Genomic DNA, 20,648 nt, shown 5'->3' with positions numbered 1-20,648 from the left:
TGAACTGTTTGTCTTCCAATGTCTGTATTCAACATTTGTTCCAAAACATGCCAAATAAAGATACTTTACTTGTTACTTTCTCTTGATTTCATTCACTTTCTGTGTGTGGAGCATGTTCAACAGTGAAACATTAATGTTCAAATGGATAGTTTATTGGTATGCTCTTTTAGGTCAGAGTGTTTAACAGGATTGACACACAACAAAGATCAATCTGGGAGTGTCTCCCAAACATTCTAGGTAGAGGCAACAAAAGCCTTCTTTCACCTCCCATCAGTCTCAGTCGACTCACTGTTTCTGAGGCAGCTGGTTCAGTATAAACAGGTATGACTTAGAGTCATGAGGAATAATCCAATTATGGTACATTTCTATTTGCCAACAGGGTGGGTGGCCGTCAGTTTAGCCCTGTGAGTGTGACTGAATAGAGGCCTGTTTGTGGTCCCCTCTCTGCCTTGCCTACTCCCTCCTTCTCTCTTTCTCTCCTTCCCTCCCTCCCTCCCTCCCTCCCCCAGACTGACTGTCTCTCTGTCTGGCCACACCGGTTCACCTCCCTCCCCCAGACTGACTGTCTCTCTGTCTGGCCACACCGGTTCACCTCCCTCCCCCAGACTGACTGTCTCTCTGTCTGGCCACACCGGTTCACCTCCCTCCCCCAGACTGACTGTCTCTTTGTCTGGCCACACCGGTTCACCTCCCTCGCCCAGACTGACTGTCTCTCTGTCTGGCCACACCGGTTCACCTCCCTCCCCCAGACTGACTGTCTCTCTGTCTGGCCACACCGGTTCACCTCCCTCGCCCAGACTGACTGTCTCTCTGTCTGGCCACACCGGTTCACCTCCCTCCCCCAGACTGACTGTCTCTCTGTCTGGCCACACCGGTTCACCTCCCTCCCCCAGACTGACTGTCTCTCTGTCTGGCCACACCGGTTCACCTCCCTCCCCCACACTGACTGTCTCTCTGTCTGGCCACACCGGTTCACCTCCCTCGCCCAGACTGACTGTCTCTCTGTCTGGCCACACCGGTTCACCTCCCTCCCCCAGACTGACTGTCTCTCTGTCTGGCCACACCGGTTCACCTCCCTCGCCCAGACTGACTGTCTCTCTGTCTGGCCACACCGGTTCACCTCCCTCCCCCCCAGACTGACTGTCTCTCTGTCTGGCCACACCGGTTCACCTCCCTCGCCCAGAACTCCTGGCTGTGTGCTCTTTCTCTCTCCCATCTCTCTCTTTTTCTGTTTGTCTCTCTCACCCACTCACAGTCACTCTGTCTTCCACACGTTCTCTCCCATACTCTCTCCAACACACTCTCTCTCTTCTCGTTCTCTCTGTCACTATCTTACAATCTCTCTCTTGCCTGTTGCACCCTCTGTTGGTTGTTCCATGAAGCTGTTCGGTGGGAAATATTGAGATAGAAAGAGAGCCCCTTAGCGTTTTGACAGCTTAGGCAACACCAGGTGTAGACCTTACACACTTATGTGAGAATGCTATTCATTGACTACAGCTCAGCGTTCAACATCATAGTGCCCTCAAAGCTCATCACTAAGCTAAGGACCCTGGGAATAAACACCTCCCTCTGCAACTGGATCCTGGACTTCCTGACGGGCCGCCCCAGGTGGTAAGGGTAGGTAACAACACATCCGCCACACTGATCCTCAACACGGGGCCCCCTCCAGCGTGCGTGCTCAGTCCCCTCCTGTACTCCCTGTTCACTCATGACTGCACGGCCAGGCACGACTCCAACACCATCATTAAGTGTTCTTATGACACAACAATGGGGTTAGATAGTTCAACTAAGCTGATCTATTGTATAAGTTATATTTTTCATGAATCAATGGGTAATAACAATTCATTAAAAAGTCTAAAAATGAATGTAGCAACTGCAGATTGCCTCTTTAATCCCTGGCGCTGCCCATTCAAAAATACGCTTTGCAAAAACTGGCAAGTGTGCCCTCTATCCATCTCTATGGTTGGAAAACAAGGCAGGGATAGACAGAAATAAGCAGTTGTATACTACAATAATAGATATTGTTTCTCAAACACGGATGTTACTAGTCTTTCCTGTCTTCGGCTTTGCGGATTGTGTGTAAAGGATTACATTTTTGGATTGAATTGAATGGTTTTAAAACAAACAAACCAAGCATACCTCGCACAATCATTAACACGTTAATCAAAAGCCTCTTAAAAGGTAGACAATTTATTTAACAAAAATATCAGCTGAGATCAGCTCCTATGTCGTACAGGAAAATGTTTACAAAGAGAGAACAGTAAATGTTTACAATACAGGAAGTTGAACTAACAATACACATAATATTACAGTTGAAGCTGAGGTCCGGGTTTAACTACAGGTTCATTCACACATAGTGAGGGATCACATTATAGGCTACAACAAGATGTAGGTGGGTCCATAATGTACTACAGTTGTGTAGGTATAGTATTCATACATTATATTACAATATAACACATCTATCAACAGTCATAGATATGCATACTGTAAAGATCTGGCTCATGACATCAGAACAACTGTGTAGATGTTTTAATACTAACTAGTGTACTTCAATGATAATCTGAGGACAACCACTGGAATTTAGCTCAGGTATGATGGTGCATTGCATCTGACTGTTGTTCATTCAATCTCTAGATTATATCTGTCCCTATCAAATAACGCCAAAAAAACAGAGCGAGGAAATCTCAAGTCCTTGAATGTTGGACTACGACAAATGTTCCTGATCTCGTTGACCACAGGCTAGATGCAGTGAGTATTTGATCCTGTGTGAGCAATGCATGTTCACCATGGTGCTGCTAACCTGCTTGTGTAAATAACAAGGGTGGCTGCTCACAAGGAGGACCATAGTAAACATGTACAGCCACTAAGTACAGACAGATAATTCTCCCAGTTGTTAATAGCAGGCCCCAGCTACATTAGAAATTCTCACAACTTCACACCATAACGCAACCTTCGCATCCTAATATAGTAATTATAGAATTTCTATTCATGAGATACACCTATTCAATTCTGGATTGTGATCTGTTACCATACTAGAAGAGATGTGAGATTGGTGATATGTAGATGTATCACATCTATCAGATTTACAGCATACCTGCACTGTAGCAGTACACCCCATGCTTCTGGAATGGAGGGGGAACCCAAAGCTGCGCACCCCTGGTTCCAGGGGGCCACAGTTGCGGCTGGGTTTGGTGATGGGGTAGCGCAGGCTCCCATCGGCGAGCCATCCGGCATCACAGTGGTTCAGGCCCATGAACCTCCAGGCGACATAGAGCTGGCCCACCTTGGCTATCTGGGCCCCGTCGTTGAAGCACGCCTGCTGGGCCTCAGTGAGGTTGACCTTCTGGGGGTGCTGGAGGTAGTAGACCTTACCTGGAGAAGAGAAAGGGAAACTGTATTGTCTACCCATCCAAATCCAAGCTTAGCATATCTAAACACTCTTAGAAAAAAGGTGTTATCTAGAACCTAAAATTGTTCTTTGGCTGTCCCCATAGGAGAACCCTTTGAAAAACCCTTTTGTGTTCCATGTAGAACCCTTTCCACAGAGGATTCTACATGAAACCAAAAATGGTTCTACCTGGAACCAAAAATGGTTCTACCTGGAACCTTAAAGGGTTTTCCTATTGGGACAGCCGAAGAACCCTTTTGGAACCTTTTTTCCTAAGAGTGTACACATCCAGTTACACAGTGTTAATCTTTCTCTATGGGATGTACACATCCAGTTCCACAGTGTTGATCTTTCTCTATGGGATGTACACATCCAGTTCCACAGTGTTGATCTTTCTCTATGGGATGTACACATCCAGTTCCACAGTGTTGATCTTTCTCTATGGGATGTACACATCCAGTTCCACAGTGTTGATCTTTCTCTATGGGATGTACACATCCAGTTCCACAGTGTTGATCTTTCTCTATGGGATGTACACATCCAGTTCCACAGTGTTGATCTTTCTCTATGGGATGTACACATCCAGTTCCACAGTGTTAATCTTTCTCTATGGGATGTACACATCCATTTACACAGTGTTGATCTTTCTCTATGGGATGTACACATCCATTTACACAGTGTTGATCTTTCTCTATGGGATGTACACATCCAGTTCCACAGTGTTGATCTTTCTCTATGGGATGTACACATCCAGTTCCACAGTGTTGATCTTTCTCTATGGGATGTAGACACCCAGTTCCACAGTGTTGATCTTTCTCTATGGGATGTACACATCCAGTTCCACAGTGTTAATCTTTCTCTATGGGATGTACACATCCAGTTACACAGTGTTGATCTTTCTCTATGGGATGTACACATCCATTTACACAGTGTTAATCTTTCTCTATGGGATGTACACATCCAGTTCCACAGTGTTAATCTTTCTCTATGGGATGTACACATCCAGTTCCACAGTGTTGATCTTTCTCTATGGGATGTACACATCCAGTTCCACAGTGTTGATCTTTCTCTATGGGATGTACACATCCAGTTCCACAGTGTGGATCTTTCTCTATGGGATGTACACATCCAGTTCCACAGTGTTGATCTTTCTCTATGGGATGTACACATCCAGTTCCACAGTGTTGATCTTTCTCTATGGGATGTACACATCCAGTTCCACAGTGTTGATCTTTCTCTATGGGATGTACACATCCAGTTCCACAGTGTTGATCTTTCTCTATGGGATGTACACATCCAGTTCCACAGTGTTGATCTTTCTCTATGGGATGTACACATCCAGTTCCACAGTGTTAATCTTTCTCTATGGGATGTACACATCCAGTTCCACAGTGTTAATCTTTCTCTATGGGATGTACACATCCAGTTCCACAGTGTTGATCTTTCTCTATGGGATGTACACATCCAGTTCCACAGTGTTGATCTTTCTCTATGGGATGTACACATCCAGTTCCACAGTGTTGATCTTTCTCTATGGGATGTACACATCCAGTTCCACAGTGTTGATCTTTCTCTATGGGATGTACACATCCAGTTCCACAGTGTTGATCTTTCTCTATGGGATGTACACATCCAGTTCCACAGTGTTGATCTTTCTCTATGGGATGTACACATCCAGTTACAAAGTGTTGATCTTTCTCTATGGGATGTACAGAAGTCTAAACATCTCTCACCTCGGAGGGGGGAGGAGGAGCAAAACACATCGTAGCGGTGGAGGTGTGGGTGGCGACTACCGTAACTCCTAACCCCGGGGGAGAGGCCCAGTCCCCCACAGGGCCTTCGGGGCTTGGTGATGGGGTACTGCACTGTCCCGTCAGCCAGCCAGCCTGCGTTGCACCAGTTCAGACCCTCCTCCCAGGCCTGGAACAACTGCTCGAAGGTGGCCAGAGTGGAGTCCTGCTCCTGGCAGACTTGCTGAGCATCATGGTAGGTCAGATTGTAGCGCCCGTGAGGAGGCTGGTAGGGAAACACCACAACTGGAGGGGAACAAGAGATATGTAATGACTGTAATGTAATTCTATTTTTCAGCCAAACAACAGCCCTGCCACTGGAATTACAATAAGGCTGAGGGATAGGACTGGAGCAATGTAACCACAGGTGCAAAGGCAGACAGTCCATGAGATCTAACTGATAGTTTTAACCATGTTTTGAAGCGATACATTGTTTGTTTACAAAGACAAGGTTTACAAACAACGGAGTAAAACAACATATTCTGGGTTTGTGATGGGGTAAAGCAGTTGTACATGGCTCATTAGGAATTGCTTGTGTACGAGTGGCTCTGTTTTATAAAGTCGTTGGTCACCTTTCCAAGTGTGTTGCATTACGGGGATAAAAATTGTCAGACTTTCGCTTCCATGTTGACCTACTTTGACGCAATTAATGTACACAGTGGATATATAGAAATTAAGGGGTTATTTGAGGCTCTCCCTCACTAATTGGCCAAGGCTTTCGACTCTGTCAATCACCGTATTCTTATCGGCAGACTCAACAGCCCTGGTTCCTCAAATGACTGCCTCGCCTGGTTCACCAACTACTTCTCAGACAAAGTTCAGTGTGTCAAATCAGAGGGCCTGTTGTCCGGACCTGTGGCAGTCTCTATGAGGGTACCACAGGGTTCAATTCTCGGGCTGACTCTTTTCTATGTATATATCAACGATGTCGCTCTTGCTGCGGGTGATTCCCTGACCCACCTCTACGCATAGAGGTATACTGTATTCTGTATAGATCTGGCCCTTCTTTGGACACTGTGTTAACAAACCTCCAAACGAGCTTCAATGCCATACAACACTCATTCTGTGGCCTCCAACTGCTCTTAAATGCTAGTAAAACCAAATGCATGTTTTTCAACCGTTCCCTGCCCACACCCGCCCACCCAACCTAGCATCACTACTCTGGACGGTTCTGACTTAGAATATGTGGACAACTACAAGTACCTAGGTGTCTGGCTAGACTGTAAACTCTCCTTCCAGACTCATATTAAACATCTCCAATCCAAAATTACATCTAGAATCGGCTTCCTATTTCACAACGAAGCCTCCTTCACTCATTCTGCCAAACATACCCTCGTAAAACTGACTATCCTAGCGATCCTCGACTTCGGCGATGTCATTTACAAAATAGCCTCCAATACCCTACTCAATAAAATGCTGAGGTAGATGCAGTCTATCACAGTGCCATCCGTTTTGTCACCAATGCCCCTTATACCACCCACCACTGCGACCTGTATGCTTTAGTCGGCTGGCCCTCGCTACATTTTCGTCGCCAGACCCACTGGCTCCAGGTCATCTATAAATCTATTCTAGGTAAAGCGCCGCCTTATGTCAGCTCACTGGTCATGATAACAACACCCACCCGTAGCACGCGCTCCAGCAGGTATATCTCACTGGTCATCCCCAAAGCCAACACCTGTTTTGGCCGCCTTTCCTTCCAGTTCTCTGCTGCCAATGACTGGAACGAATAGCAAAAATCTCTGAAGCTGGAGACTTATATTTCCCTCACTAACTTTAAACATCAGTTATCTGAGCAGCTAACCGATCACTGCAGCTGTACATAGTCCATCTGTAAATAGCCCACCCAATCTACCTACCTCATCCCCATATTGTTTTTATTGACTTTTCTGCTCTTTTGCACACCGATATTTCTACTTGCACATCACCATCTGCTCATCTATCACTCCAGTGTTAATTTGCTAAAATGTAAATACTTCGCTACTATGGCCTATTTATTGCCTTACCTTCTCACGCTATTTGCACACACTGTATATAGACTTTGTTTTTTTCTATTGTGTTATTGACGGTACTGACTGCTTGTTTATTCCATGTGTAACTCTGTGTTGTTGTTTGTGTCGCACTGCTTTGCTTTATCTTGGCCAGGTCGCAGTTGTAAATGAGAACTTGTTCTCAACTAGCTTACCTGGTTAAATAAATAAATAAAATCATGTATTAAAGTTGTTAATAGCATGTATTAAAGTGTAATCATGTATTAAAGTTGTTAATAGCAGTGTAATCATGTATTAAAGTTGTTAATAGCAGTGTAATCATGTATTAAAGTTGTTAATAGCAGTGTAATCATGTATTAAAGTTGTTAATAGCAGTGTAATCATGTATTAAAGTTGTTAATAGCAGTGTAATCATGTATTAAAGTTGTTAATAGCAGTGTAATCATGTATTAAAGTTGTTAATAGCAGTGTAATCATGTATTAAAGTTGTTAATAGCAGTGTAATCATGTATTAAAGTTGTTAATAGCAGTGTAATCATGTATTAAAGTTGTTAATAGCAGTGTAATCATGTATTAAAGTTGTTAATAGCAGTGTAATCATGTATTAAAGTTGTTAATAGCAGTGTAATCATGTATTAAAGTTGTTAATAGCAGTGTAATCATGTATTAAAGTTGTTAATAGCAGTGTAATCATGTATTAAAGTTGTTAATAGCAGTGTAATCATGTATTAAAGTTGTTAATAGCAGTGTAATCATGTATTAAAGTTGTTAATAGCAGTGTAATCATGTATTAAAGTTGTTAATAGCAGTGTAATCATGTTGTTATTAAAGTTGTTAATAGCAGTGTAATCATGTATTAAAGTTGTTAATAGCAGTGTAATCATGTATTAAAGTTGTTAATAGCAGTGTAATCATGTATTAAAGTTGTTAATAGCAGTGTAATCATGTATTAAAGTTGTTAATAGCAGTGTAATCATGTATTAAAGTTGTTAATAGCAGTGTAATCATGTATTAAAGTTGTTAATAGCAGTGTAATCATGTATTAAAGTTGTTAATAGCAGTGTAATCATGTATTAAAGTTGTTAATAGCAGTGTAATCATGTATTAAAGTTGTTAATAGCAGTGTAATCATGTATTAAAGTTGTTAATAGCAGTGTAATCATGTATTAAAGTTGTTAATAGCAGTGTAATCATGTATTAAAGTTGTTAATAGCAGTGTAATCATGTATTAAAGTTGTTAATAGCAGTGTAATCATGTATTAAAGTTGTTAATAGCAGTGTAATCATGTATTAAAGTTGTTAATAGCAGTGTAATCATGTATTAAAGTTGTTAATAGCAGTGTAATCATGTATTAAAGTTGTTAATAGCAGTGTAATCATGTATTAAAGTTGTTAATAGCAGTGTAATCATGTATTAAAGTTGTTAATAGCAGTGTAATCATGTATTAAAGTTGTTAATAGCAGTGTAATCATGTATTAAAGTTGTTAATAGCAGTGTAATCATGTATTAAAGTTGTTAATAGCAGTGTAATCATGTATTAAAGTTGTTAATAGCAATGCTTGAACAGATGGATGCTGAGGTAGAGCAGGACACAAAGTGTTAGACCAGGATTCAATCCCATCCTGGGTTATAGGCATAGGCATTGCGCTTTTTAAAGGCAATTTACGATTGAGCCGACACTTACAGTGTTTATCGTGAATGGGATCTTCGCAAACGCGGGAACATTGCCTTTAAAAGCCTCAACTATAACCCGCAATTGCATTGAATCCCAACCTTAATGTTTTTCTGAACATGTTAAAAACTTCATGACAAAACATGCTAATTATAATCTGGTGATGTGCTCATTGATGTAAATGAAACATTTCCAAAACTCACAAAGAACTGGACACTTTCACGTAAGGAGAACAGTAAAACATAACATTCCACAAAGGTTTCAGACATAGGAATTGTTAGCTGGGTTGTGTGTGTGTCAGAGGAGGCGGATGGGAGGAGCTATAGGAGGATGGGCTCATTGTAATTGGCTGAATGGAATAAATGGAACTGTATCAAACACATCAAACATATGGAAACCACGTTTGACTCTGTTCCATTGATTCCATTCCAGTCATTACAATGACCCCGTCCTCCTATAGCTCCTCCCACCAGCTTCCTCTGGTGTGAGTGTAACGGAGATAAGATCGTGATGTTAGCTCACTCCGCAGCATGAAATGTCACCAATAGTGCCATTGAATTGGATATTTTTTTTGTGGCGCAACTGGTTAGTACGTTGTCAAGCATGGTGGTCACCTGTGTTGGTGAGGCAGAGGGCGCAAGATCAAGTACTGGTAATGATGTTGTGAGCGAGGAAGCAACACTGCTAAGCCTGGTACATGTGCAAGGATTTAATGTTTGAATTGAACGTTATAAAAACACAAACAAACCAAGCATGCGTCCAAAGTACGCAACATCATTAACACATGAAGCAAAATGTTGACTATTTATTTTACAAAAATAAGTTAGTATACGTGTCCGTTATCGTCTAAAACCATGTTAAAACCCACCACCTACATAATCAAACCAGCCAACCAAGTGAGGTACAGGCCATACAGTATAAAATATAAGTACTTGTTTTTTAGATAAAGATAATAACAGCTTATAAATCATCACAGAACTGGTTATTCTTGATAATGAATGAATGACCTATTAATTCGGAGTTCAGCTCCTATGTCATACACAAATATGTTTACAAAGAGAGTACAGCAGATAAATACAATACATGAAGTATAAATACAAATATGCATAATATTGCAGTTGAAGCTGAGGTCAGAGTTTAAATACAGATTCATTCATACTTAGTGATGGATCACATTATAGCCTACAGCAAGATTTAGGTGGGTCCAGAATTATTGGTAAAACATATCAATATTATAATAATATTATTATTCTGTATAATATTCATACATGACATTAGAGGATCAGTCATAGATTAATTCAAGGACCACTTCACAGTTTAACTTCATATTTGTTACATCCAGCACCATACCAGTGTCTGCATATGTGAAATGGTTTTGTAGTCAACAAGGGGTGCGCTCGTAAATTCACTCTGGAGTGCTAGAGAGCGCTCAGAGTGTGCTCTGGGCGTTCGTAAGCGCTCTGGGCGTTTGTCAGATTGTCCATTCGTATATTCAGTGTTTCGCTCTCGGAGCGTTCAGAGCGAACACTGGATACTCTGGCCAAGGAGTAGGGTTGTTCTGAGCGTTCTGGCCTCACAACAGCAGTCAAGCACCCAAGCTAACTGGCTAAAGTTAGCTAGCTTGCTAGCTACTTCCAGACATAAATGAGAGAATACTTCCCTCTGACCATGTTATCCAGAGTTTTGGTGACTAACTGTGCTGCTGGCAACAATTTAATGATGCTTTTTTTTACCGATGTTTACTGACACCGGCCATATTCAACAGGTGTTGAGAGTTCGCAAATTCATCAGTGATTCTGCGCTCTGTCACACTCAGACGATAGTGCTCTGAAATCGGAGTAGATAGCCAGAGTGAATTTACGAACGCACCCAAGGTAGAAGAAAATTACGCCCGGTGATGTCAAGAAGACTGGAAAGTCATTGTATGAAAGTCTTTGTTTTCATTTGAAAATGACAGATGATATCACTGGGAGTCATTTGGTTACAACCCTTTCTTCCATCTTTTTGACTACAAAACATTGAAACGCTCCATTTCCATATGTAGACTGGTATTGTCCTAGATATAATGAATATGAGGTAAAACTTCTATAAAAAAGATACCCTTTACCATAAAGAGAAAGGACATCCCAATCCAGGGAGAAGTCATTGAACAAAATGTTCCTTTTGTTACAGTGAGTGGCTAACCCTGTGTGGGACATGCATGTTGTTCACCATGGTGTTGCTAACCTGCTTGTCTAAATCACAAGGGAGGCTGACAGACTAGCGAGGACTATAACCCTGAAACACAACCATCAGGCCATCGTATCCCAGTATGATTATTTTTTGTCAAGCCTTCACCACAGTAGAGGCCCTCACACACCATACCACAACTTTACATCATAACACAGCCCTCTCACCATAGCCTCTTGAATTTCTATGCATGTCAACATTCATTCATGTGGATTTCGGTTTGTTCCCCTACCTACTATGAGAGATGTAAATGGTATGACCTAAGGTTGGTATGTACTTTTACCACGTATATCAGATTTACCGCGTACCTGCACTGTAGCAGTACACTCCGTGCTTGCGGTGCGGTGGGGCAAACCCAAAGCTGCGCACCCCTGGTTCCATGGGGCCACAGTTGCGGCGGGGTTGTTGATGGGGTAGCGCAGGCTCCCGTCAGCAAGCCATCCGGCATCACAGCGGTCCAGGCCCATGAACTTCCAGGCGGCGTAGAGCTGGCCCACCTTGGCAATCTGGGCCCCGTCGTTGAAGCACGCCTGCTGGGCCTCAGTGAGGTTGACCTTCTGGGGGAGCTGGAGGTAGTAGACCTTACCTGGAGAAGAGGACATGGCAGAGACCGGAGGTGGATAAGGTGATCAATTCAAAGTTATGCATCTAAGGAGCTCACTGAAAGTTCACCACAAAATGAAAGTTACTGTAAGAGTCAATTGCAGATTTCTTCAAATACATATAAAAGAATGTTACACAATAGATGGACTGTGCTTGACACTAGTTGTAGGGTGAATTATCTCTATATCTGCACCTGTATAGTGTGTACCTGTATAGTGTGTACCTGTACAGTGTGTACACCTGTATAGTGTGTGTGTGTGTGTGTGTGTGTGTGTGTGTGTGTGTGTGTGTGTGTGTGTGTGTGTGTGTGTGTGTGTGTGTGTGTGTGTGTGTGTGTGTGTGTGTGTGTGTGTGTGTGTGTGTGTGTGTGTGTGTGTCACCTCGGAGGGAGGAGGAGAAACAGAAGGCGTCGTAGCGGTGGAGGTGGCGGTGGCGTCTACCGTAGCTCCTAACCCCGGGGGCGAGGCCCAGCCCCCCACAGGGGCTCCGGGACTTGGTGATTGGGTACTGCACTGTCCCGTCAGCCAGCCAGCCCGCGTTGCACCAGTCCAGCCCCTCCTCCCAGGCCTGGAACAACTGCTCGAAAGTGGCCAGAGTGGAGTCCTGCTCCTGGCAGACTTGCTGAGCATCATGGTAGGTCAGATTGTAGCGCCCGTGAGGAGGCTGGTAGGGAAACACCACACCTGGAGGGGAGCAAGAGATATGTAATGACTTTTAAGGCACAATCCTTCATTAGTTTCTCAGCCAAACAGCAGCCTTACTTGGTTAGCCTAACTTAGTTCTAGCTGAGGGATGGGGCTGGACCAAGGTAACACTTCAACCCATAGAGGGAACCTCAGATGTAGTGCATGACAGTACATGACATCAATAACAATGGGTAAGGCAGATGAACAGTACTAAACACATACATTATGTTTTTCAAGAATAAATTGATAGGCTTTATAATATATAATTCATTTAAATGACCACATAATAGCTGTAAATATTGCAGATTGCACCTTAATTGTGTGTGAGTACAGTAGTGATGGGAAGGGGCTGGATGACACTCACAAATGAGGTTGTTATACTGCACTATAATATATTCTACCTCGTAGCTCGAGGTTAACAGTGGCGCTCTTGTCCTCCAGCCCGTCGATGACCTCACAGCGGTAACGACCCGTGTCATTGAGCTGGAGTTCAGTCATGACCAGCGAAGCATCTCCTGGTGAGTCCTGTCTGAGATGCACCCGGTCCCTGAGAGATAAATAGAGGACTTTGTTATCATCAATGTGTTGAACAGATGTATAAATATTTTTGTGCAGGCAAACTCAAAATGATCCATTGTATCACAACAGTTGTGTGAAATGCATTTTTCCTCATCTATACAGCCCAGAGTGTCAGTGGTGTAAAGTAACAAAATAAAAAAATAAAAAAGTATTACCTATGTAGTTTTTGGGGTACCTGCACTTTAGTTGAATATTCATATGTTTGTCAACTTTAACTCCACTTCATTCCTAAAGAAAATATACTTTTTATTCCCATACATTTTTCCTGACACCCCAAATTGCTTGTTACATTGAAACGCTCAGGCAGGACAGCAAAAAGTGTCCAATTCACACACTTATCAATATAACACACCACCACCCCCATGTCTGCTCTGGTGGACTAAACTCATGTTCCGTTGGCCAGTTTTGGAGCGTGTCCCTGGCTGTCTTTAAATCAAGAATCTGACAGTCTGGTTTGCGTAATATAAAAAATGTAATTTAAAGCATTCACATCGACTTTTGATACTTATGTATATTTAAGACCAGATACTTTTGGACTTTAACTCCAGTAGTATTTTACTGGGTGGCTTTAAAAAATGATTGAGTCATTTACAACCTCATGCTAATCACATTAACCTACGTTAGCTCAACCGTCCCGCAGGGGACCCACCAATCCTGAAGAAGTTTTAAGATTTACTTTTACTCAAGTATGACAATTGGGTACTTTTTCCACTTCTGCCGAGTGTGAATTAAGCCTTTTTCAAAATGTAACCTTTATTTATACAGTGAAGTCCCATTTCGACAGATGTCTCTTTGCGAGGAAGCCTGAAATTCACAAAAATGCAGGACAAGAAATGCAAGGTACATAATAAGGAATTTGTGACACAATTATAACAATTTACACCTGCATTAAGAATAGCTAGAGTACCTGAAATCCCCAAAGCTGTGAATGCGGGGCCCGATGGCCACTAGAACGTCTGTCTCATGGCCCCCACAATGGGCAGCCAGGACCACTTCACCCGCACCCTCCTGGGGAGCTCAATTCTGGCTCGTACCAGTATCGGCAGGATAGGGTTGCGTTACTCCTCGCAAAGCGAACACAGAGGGCTGGGAGGAGTCCACATGGAGCTTTACACCGTTAAAGTGGACTAGAAAGGAAAATACACACGAAACAGCAGTTAGTCAGACTTCATTTGGGTCTGTGCAACCCCCCCTGAGAGTTTGAATTGATAAGCCATTTCTGGGTCGTGTTCATTAGGCACCAAGGGACTGAAAGAGGGAGGAACTACCTGGACTTGCTCAATAAGAAAGGCTCACTATCATTTTCAATTGCAAAACATTTGTGTGTATGTTACATGGAAGGTGGATGCATTGCCCCTACCTAAGGCATGTACTCATGTTCAACTCTTCATTCATAAAACATAAGTGTATGCTCCTACTCTCTCCATTGCCGTTTCTGTTGAGAATGTCTTGGTAGAAGAATCTGTTGGAGGAGTATCCGAGGGCGGACAAGCAGGAGAGGAGCAGCTGCAGCAATATCACCAACAGGGGGCGAGGGTGAGCCACCATCATCCTTGTCACTGAACCATAGAGGATACAAGCAAATATAAGGATCTGGGGTATGAGTATAGTGTCTTTAGCCTAATTATAATACTCTCCCTTCTCCCGAAGTGTGCACTTGTTCACTCCCTCATGGATATAAAAGGACTGGACTGATATCTGTTCAGCCAATTCAACCACCGTTTCAATTATTTGAAATCCTTGAGTGGGAGCGAACCAGTGCACAATGCAGGGAAAGGTACAAAAATGGAGTTGGGATGATGTCTTGACTGGATCCCCTTCCCAGTGGTTCCCATATGGTGGGACGGGACCCAGAGGAAGGTCACAGATAATTCCCTCTGGGTAGCGGCTAAACACTGGGGCCTGTTCAGACACATTGATTTAGATTATGTGGTGGGTCTAAGAGCTGTAAAGGGTGTGGGAACCACTGACTTTGACTGACCCCAATCTCAGTTAGCACTAGCTTCTCCCTCCCCTGCTGCTGGCCTATTTCCCTAGCCCTCATACTGTTACGTTCCACTTGCATATTAACAGTCGTCGTAGCTATAAACTGCCAATAGGTGGCAGTATCATACCATGTTTCGTATGGCAAATCTGCAACTCACAAAATACTTTAAAAAAATGTGAAGTTTATGTCACTGTTTGAGCATTGCAATGGTTGTAGATGAACATTTTTGTTTTGTTTTATTTAGTACTTAGTAAACGTTGGCTCCTAGTCCAAAACTGATGTGAAAACAACATCTTAATTTAGCAATAATTTGTCTGTGCTCTTGCTCCAGATGTCGGTGCTTCTGACCCAAATACAGTCTAGTTAACCAGGGTAAATACGGGAACAAAATGCATAATACAATTAAATCCATCTAAAACATTTTACTGCAGTTCTTTGCACTGAATACTAGATCTGGAAGACAATTTAATTGAATGCACACACTGTATATATATTTTGTTCTATTGTGTTATTGACTGGACGTTTGTTTATTCCATGTGTAACTTTGTGTTGCTGTTTGTGTCGCACTGCTTTTCTTTATATTAGCCAGGTTGCAGTTGTAAATGAGAACTTGTTCTCAACTGGCCTACCTGGTTAAATAGAGGTGAATAAAAGATAACATAATACAAATGCACGATTCATTCAGGAGTATCTGTAATACACTCACTAGGGAGCGTAGCCTAGTGGTTAGAGCGTTGTACTAGTAACCGCAAGGTTGCAAGTTCAAACCCCCGAGCTGACAAGGTACAAATCTGTCGTTCTGCCCCTGAACAGGCAGTTAACCCACTGTTCCTAGGCCGTCATTGAAAATAAGAATTTGTTATTAACTGTAGGTTAACTGCCTGGTTAAATAAAGGTAAAACAAAATGTCTATAGTCCATTCTTTCCCTGTTATTTTCTCAGAGGTTTGCCATGGAGTGGAGGGTCGTGTTTGTAGGTTATTACATTTCAATGTGTTTTACAGATTATTAAAAAACAAAACTTTTGGTCACAAAAAAACAGCACTCAAAATATTCAATAGGCAACAATACATGTGTTTTGATTCAACATCTCAATTAGACTTCTTGATCATCATAGTTTTTGATTCTAATATAGAAACCTATAGAGGCGATATGCACCGTAATAGTCAATTTCCCAGAAAGTCGGTAAGGAATATGATACTGCCTCCTGTTCTGCACACCTGACATTTACTTACACATAAGAGACGATTCAGGTAAAACAATTGATCAAACTACGTAGCGGCGATACGAGTAATACAATTTATCAACCTGAATCAGAATAATCTTTTTCAACCTGATACCGTTAATTTGTCAACTGTTTTATGATATTCTTCATGTGGTGATGATTATTTACTTACAGTTGAACAACTAGCTGGTATAATGCCGCGTGACTTTTCTTCGAGTTTTTATTAAACCCCAAAATATTACGTCAAAGAAAAGCGAGAGATGCAGCTTCTTCTGATGGATGTTCAGCAGAAAAAAGTTGTAAGTATGCGGAGTTCTTGGACGGTCCTCAGAAAATATACCCGCCTGTGGTTATAGTGGTACTATGGATTCTGACCCCAATGATGACACAAAACCATATCCAAGTACCTGGCTTCAAAAGAATAGATGAAAATAATCCACAAGTTGTCCCAAAAACCTTGAGCAATTTACGGTTGTGTGAATGTATTAGAAACAAAGCAAAACCGATCCATCAGACCATTTGTTTTCATTATAAACGGATCCAATGCATAATTACCAGGTCAGCAGAAATAATGACGGACATGCTCTAATACACTGCATGAATTGAGTCCCTTTCCCCAGAGTCTCTCAAACTTTAAAGGGACAATCTGCGATTGCTACATACATTTGCTGACATTTAAATAATGATATATAGAGTGAGCTCAAAGTATTAGGGCAGTGACACCTTTTTGTTGTTTTGCCTCTGTACTGCAGAACTTTGGATTTTCAATGATAACAGCACGTTTTCGACATAGTCCCCCATTTTAGGAGACCAAACGTATTTTGACAAATTAACTTACAGTATATGTGTTAAATTTGTCGAAAGTGTAGTGTTTGGTCCCATATTCCTAGCACGTAATGACTACATGAAGCTTGTGACTTTAGACATTTGTTAGATGCATTTGCTGTTTGTTTTGGTTGTTGTTTACGATTATTTTGTTTCCAATAGAAAGTAATGGTAAATAACTTATTGCGTCATTTTGGAGTCACTTTTATTGTAAATAAGAATAGAATATGTTTATAAACACTTCTACATGAATGCGGATGCTACCATTATTACAGATAATCCGGAATGAATCGTGCATTTATTTTTATTTTTAATTTCACCTTTATTTAACCAGGTAAGCCATTTCAGAACAAGTTCTCATTTACAACTGCAACCTTTATTTTTACCCTCGTTAGAGGTCGCGCCTTGCATTTTTGGCATCAATCAGACAATGTGTTTATTATTTGTATTTTTTTTCCTCCTATTTGTGTATGCCTGTTAAAAAGGTGGGTTGAGGGTTTATTATTTGTATTTTTTCCTCCTATTTGTGGGATAAATGCTGGGGAAAGTTGGGGGACAGGGTGGAGCGTAAGGGTGCTTGCCGGGGGGAGGAGTCGGTTGGATACTGCTCTGGTGTAGGTGCTACATATGCTGATCGTAATGGTTTGGTGGGCTTTCTTACCTTTTTATTGAGTTACATGTTATGCAGGCCTCCATATGAACTACAAACGAGAGGAGGGCGGGGCTTACATTTACTTCCTGGAATGTCAAGGGTTTAAACGAACCAATTAAGAGAGGCAAGGACCTAGCCCACTTGAAAGCACTCTCGTCTGATATTATATTTTTGCAAGAAACCCACCTGAAAAACAATTCTCATAGCAGACTTAATTGTAGGTGGGTGGAGCAAGTGTATCACTCTAACTGCTCTGCCAAAACGAGAGGCAGCGATTCTGGTACGAAAAGAATTCCCTTTCTACATACATAAAACCACCATTGCGGATAAAGAGGGTCCTTATGTGATCGTAATAGAAGAACTCCACTCTACTTCTGTAACTCTACTAAATATCTATGGGCCAAACATTGATAACCCCTCTTTTCAAAAGACTCCTTGCCCTGATTCCAGATATCTCTCAGACTAATCTGGTCATTGGAGGGGACCTTAACTGTGTGCTAGACCAATATTTGGATAGATTCTCTACCCGGTGAACCCCTACCTCCTATTCAAGTGAATTCTTGAATACCTACATAAAAATCTAATTTATTAGATATATGGAGGATCGCTAACCCTACGGGTAGGGAATACTCCTTTTTACTCTCATGTTCACAATGTTTATACCCAAATTGACTACTTTTTGGTTGATGCGAAATTACTCCCCTATACCTGTAATGTGAGGTATCAGGATTTTTTAAAAATCTCTGACCACAGTCCACTCACCTTCTCCCTGAGATTGGGTGACATTGTACCAAACGAGAGGGTCTGGAGGTTTGAATCCTCAGCATCTCACATTACCAACATTCTGTGAACATCTTAAAGACCAAATGAAATTTTTCTTTGATACCAACAACACAGAGACTTCCCCAGCATTATTGTGGGAAACACTGAACACTGGGGGAAAAAATTAGAATTGAAGGGACAAATTCACTTACTAGATAGGGAGAATGCTAGCCATCCATCCATGGAGAACCATAAAATAATTACTTGAATATAATCAGATTCTCTCAGCTAAAATTGCTAAATCTTTTCTCTATGCCAACCAAAAATATTTTGAGTTTGATGACAAACCACACAAATTACTCGGCAGACAACTTCAAAAAAATGTGAGTGACTGAATGAAGTTAAATCTGCATCTGGGGAATTACTCTCTTCCCCCAAAGGCATCAATGACAGATTCCGTCAGTTTTACGAGACTCTATATACATCTAAAGCAGATCCTAACCCCTTAATTATGCAAAAGGAAGATTCCAACTTCCTGAATAAGGAAATTGCTCTTGGGGAAATTCGAGAAACAATTAAATCTCTAAAGAGTGGCAAGACCCTGGCCCAGATGGATACCCTGGTGAATTGTATAAAGATGTTGGTTCAGGCCAATGAGGATGGAGCTCTCCCACCTACTTTGGATGAGGCGTTCATTACAGTTATACATAAGAAGGGTAAAGATCCGGAAGAGGTATGGTCATATAGACCAATATCTCTCCTTAATACAGACCAAAAGATTTGAGCAAAAACTCTGGCTAACAGGATTAGCACTTTAATGGGCAAATTGGTCCATTCGGACCAGTCCAGCTTTATCCTAACAGAAACTCATTCTTCAATCTCAGGCGCCTCTTCATCATTATGTATGCTCAGAGGTTACCCAACGTGGGGACCTTGCCGTTATATCTCTTGATGCCGAAAAGGCCTTTGGCCAAGTTGAGTGGTCCTATCTATTCAAGATCCTACAGAAATGTAATATTGAGATGGGTTCATAAATTGGATCCAGCTTTAATATAGGAACCCTTGTGCAAGAATACTCACTAACCAATCATTGTCGCCCGATTTAACCTTTGTAGAGGGACAAGACAGGGTTGTGCGCTGTCGCCTATGCTCTTTGTTCTAATTATTGAACCTCTCGCTCAGGCGATCAGATCTCATGCAGCAATACATGCCTGTAATACTAAAGTTACTCTAAATAAGATTTCCCTATACGCAGATGACATTCTCCTCTATGTAACAGAACCCCAAGCTAGTATTCCAGCTATTCTTGATGTGATTAATTTGTTTGGTACCTTCTCGGGATGCAGAATAAATTGGAACAAGAGCGAATTAATACCCATACGGTTGCAAAACACCTCTTGGTTAGAACATCTTCCAGTTAAGTTATCTTCAGAAAAAATGTACCTACCTAGGAATTGTAGTTACCAAACAAAACTCCTCACTATTTAAAGAGAATTTCCCTCTCTGAGGCAAAAACTCAAGGCAAACATACAATTTTGGAGAACTCTCCCAATTTCTCTGCTCTGAAGAATTAATGGCATTAAAATGGTCTTCCTCCCACAACTGCTCTACCTATTCCAGAACATCCCAGTATTCATACCTAAATCCTTTAATAAATAACTGGACTCAATAATCAATCCTTTCATCTGGGATTATAAAACACACAGGATAGGTAAAAACACCTCTGTAAATCCAAGATGGAAGGAGGATTGTGTCTCCCAAATTCTATATTTGACTATTGGGCTGCTAACCTCCTGGCGTTGTTACGTTTCTGCTGGATGACACACTTCCGCCTTCCAGCTGGCTTAGTATGGAGCGTGAGGACGGACTCTTTCTCTATTGGCGCTGTGATTTTGTCGCCTGTCAATCTGGAGATGTCACTTTATAGTAACAATCCTATTATACATAGCACAGTCCAAATCTGGAAGCAAATTTAAGTCCACTTTGACCTTAGATCAATATCCTTCATGATCCCTGTTGCGAGAATCCCTCCTTTGCCCCCTCTAACCTTGATAATACCTTTGAGCGATGGGGAGAGTTGGGGATAAGTACCATAGGGGATCTATACATAGAAGGGACTTATGCCTCCTTTGAGTTGCTGAGGAAATGTATAATCTTCCCAGAAGTAACTTTTTCAGATACCTACAGATTAGAGACTATGTTAGAAAATACCTCCCAACATTTGGGAATGCTAAACCATCCATGACAGATGTATAAAATACC

General features: G+C 41.8%; 1 pseudogene; it reads right to left on the bottom strand.

Annotated features, from left to right (window-relative positions):
* Positions 1–2,169: 2,169 nt before the first annotated feature.
* Positions 2,170–16,787, bottom strand: LOC124017836 (annotated as a pseudogene).
* Positions 16,788–20,648: the final 3,861 nt, after the last annotated feature.

The sequence above is a fragment of the Oncorhynchus gorbuscha genome, unplaced genomic scaffold (genome assembly GCF_021184085.1).
Source record: "Oncorhynchus gorbuscha isolate QuinsamMale2020 ecotype Even-year unplaced genomic scaffold, OgorEven_v1.0 Un_scaffold_333, whole genome shotgun sequence".
NCBI classification, from domain to species: Eukaryota; Metazoa; Chordata; class Actinopteri; order Salmoniformes; family Salmonidae; genus Oncorhynchus; species Oncorhynchus gorbuscha.
This window is presented reverse-complemented; position numbering and strand designations above follow the sequence as displayed.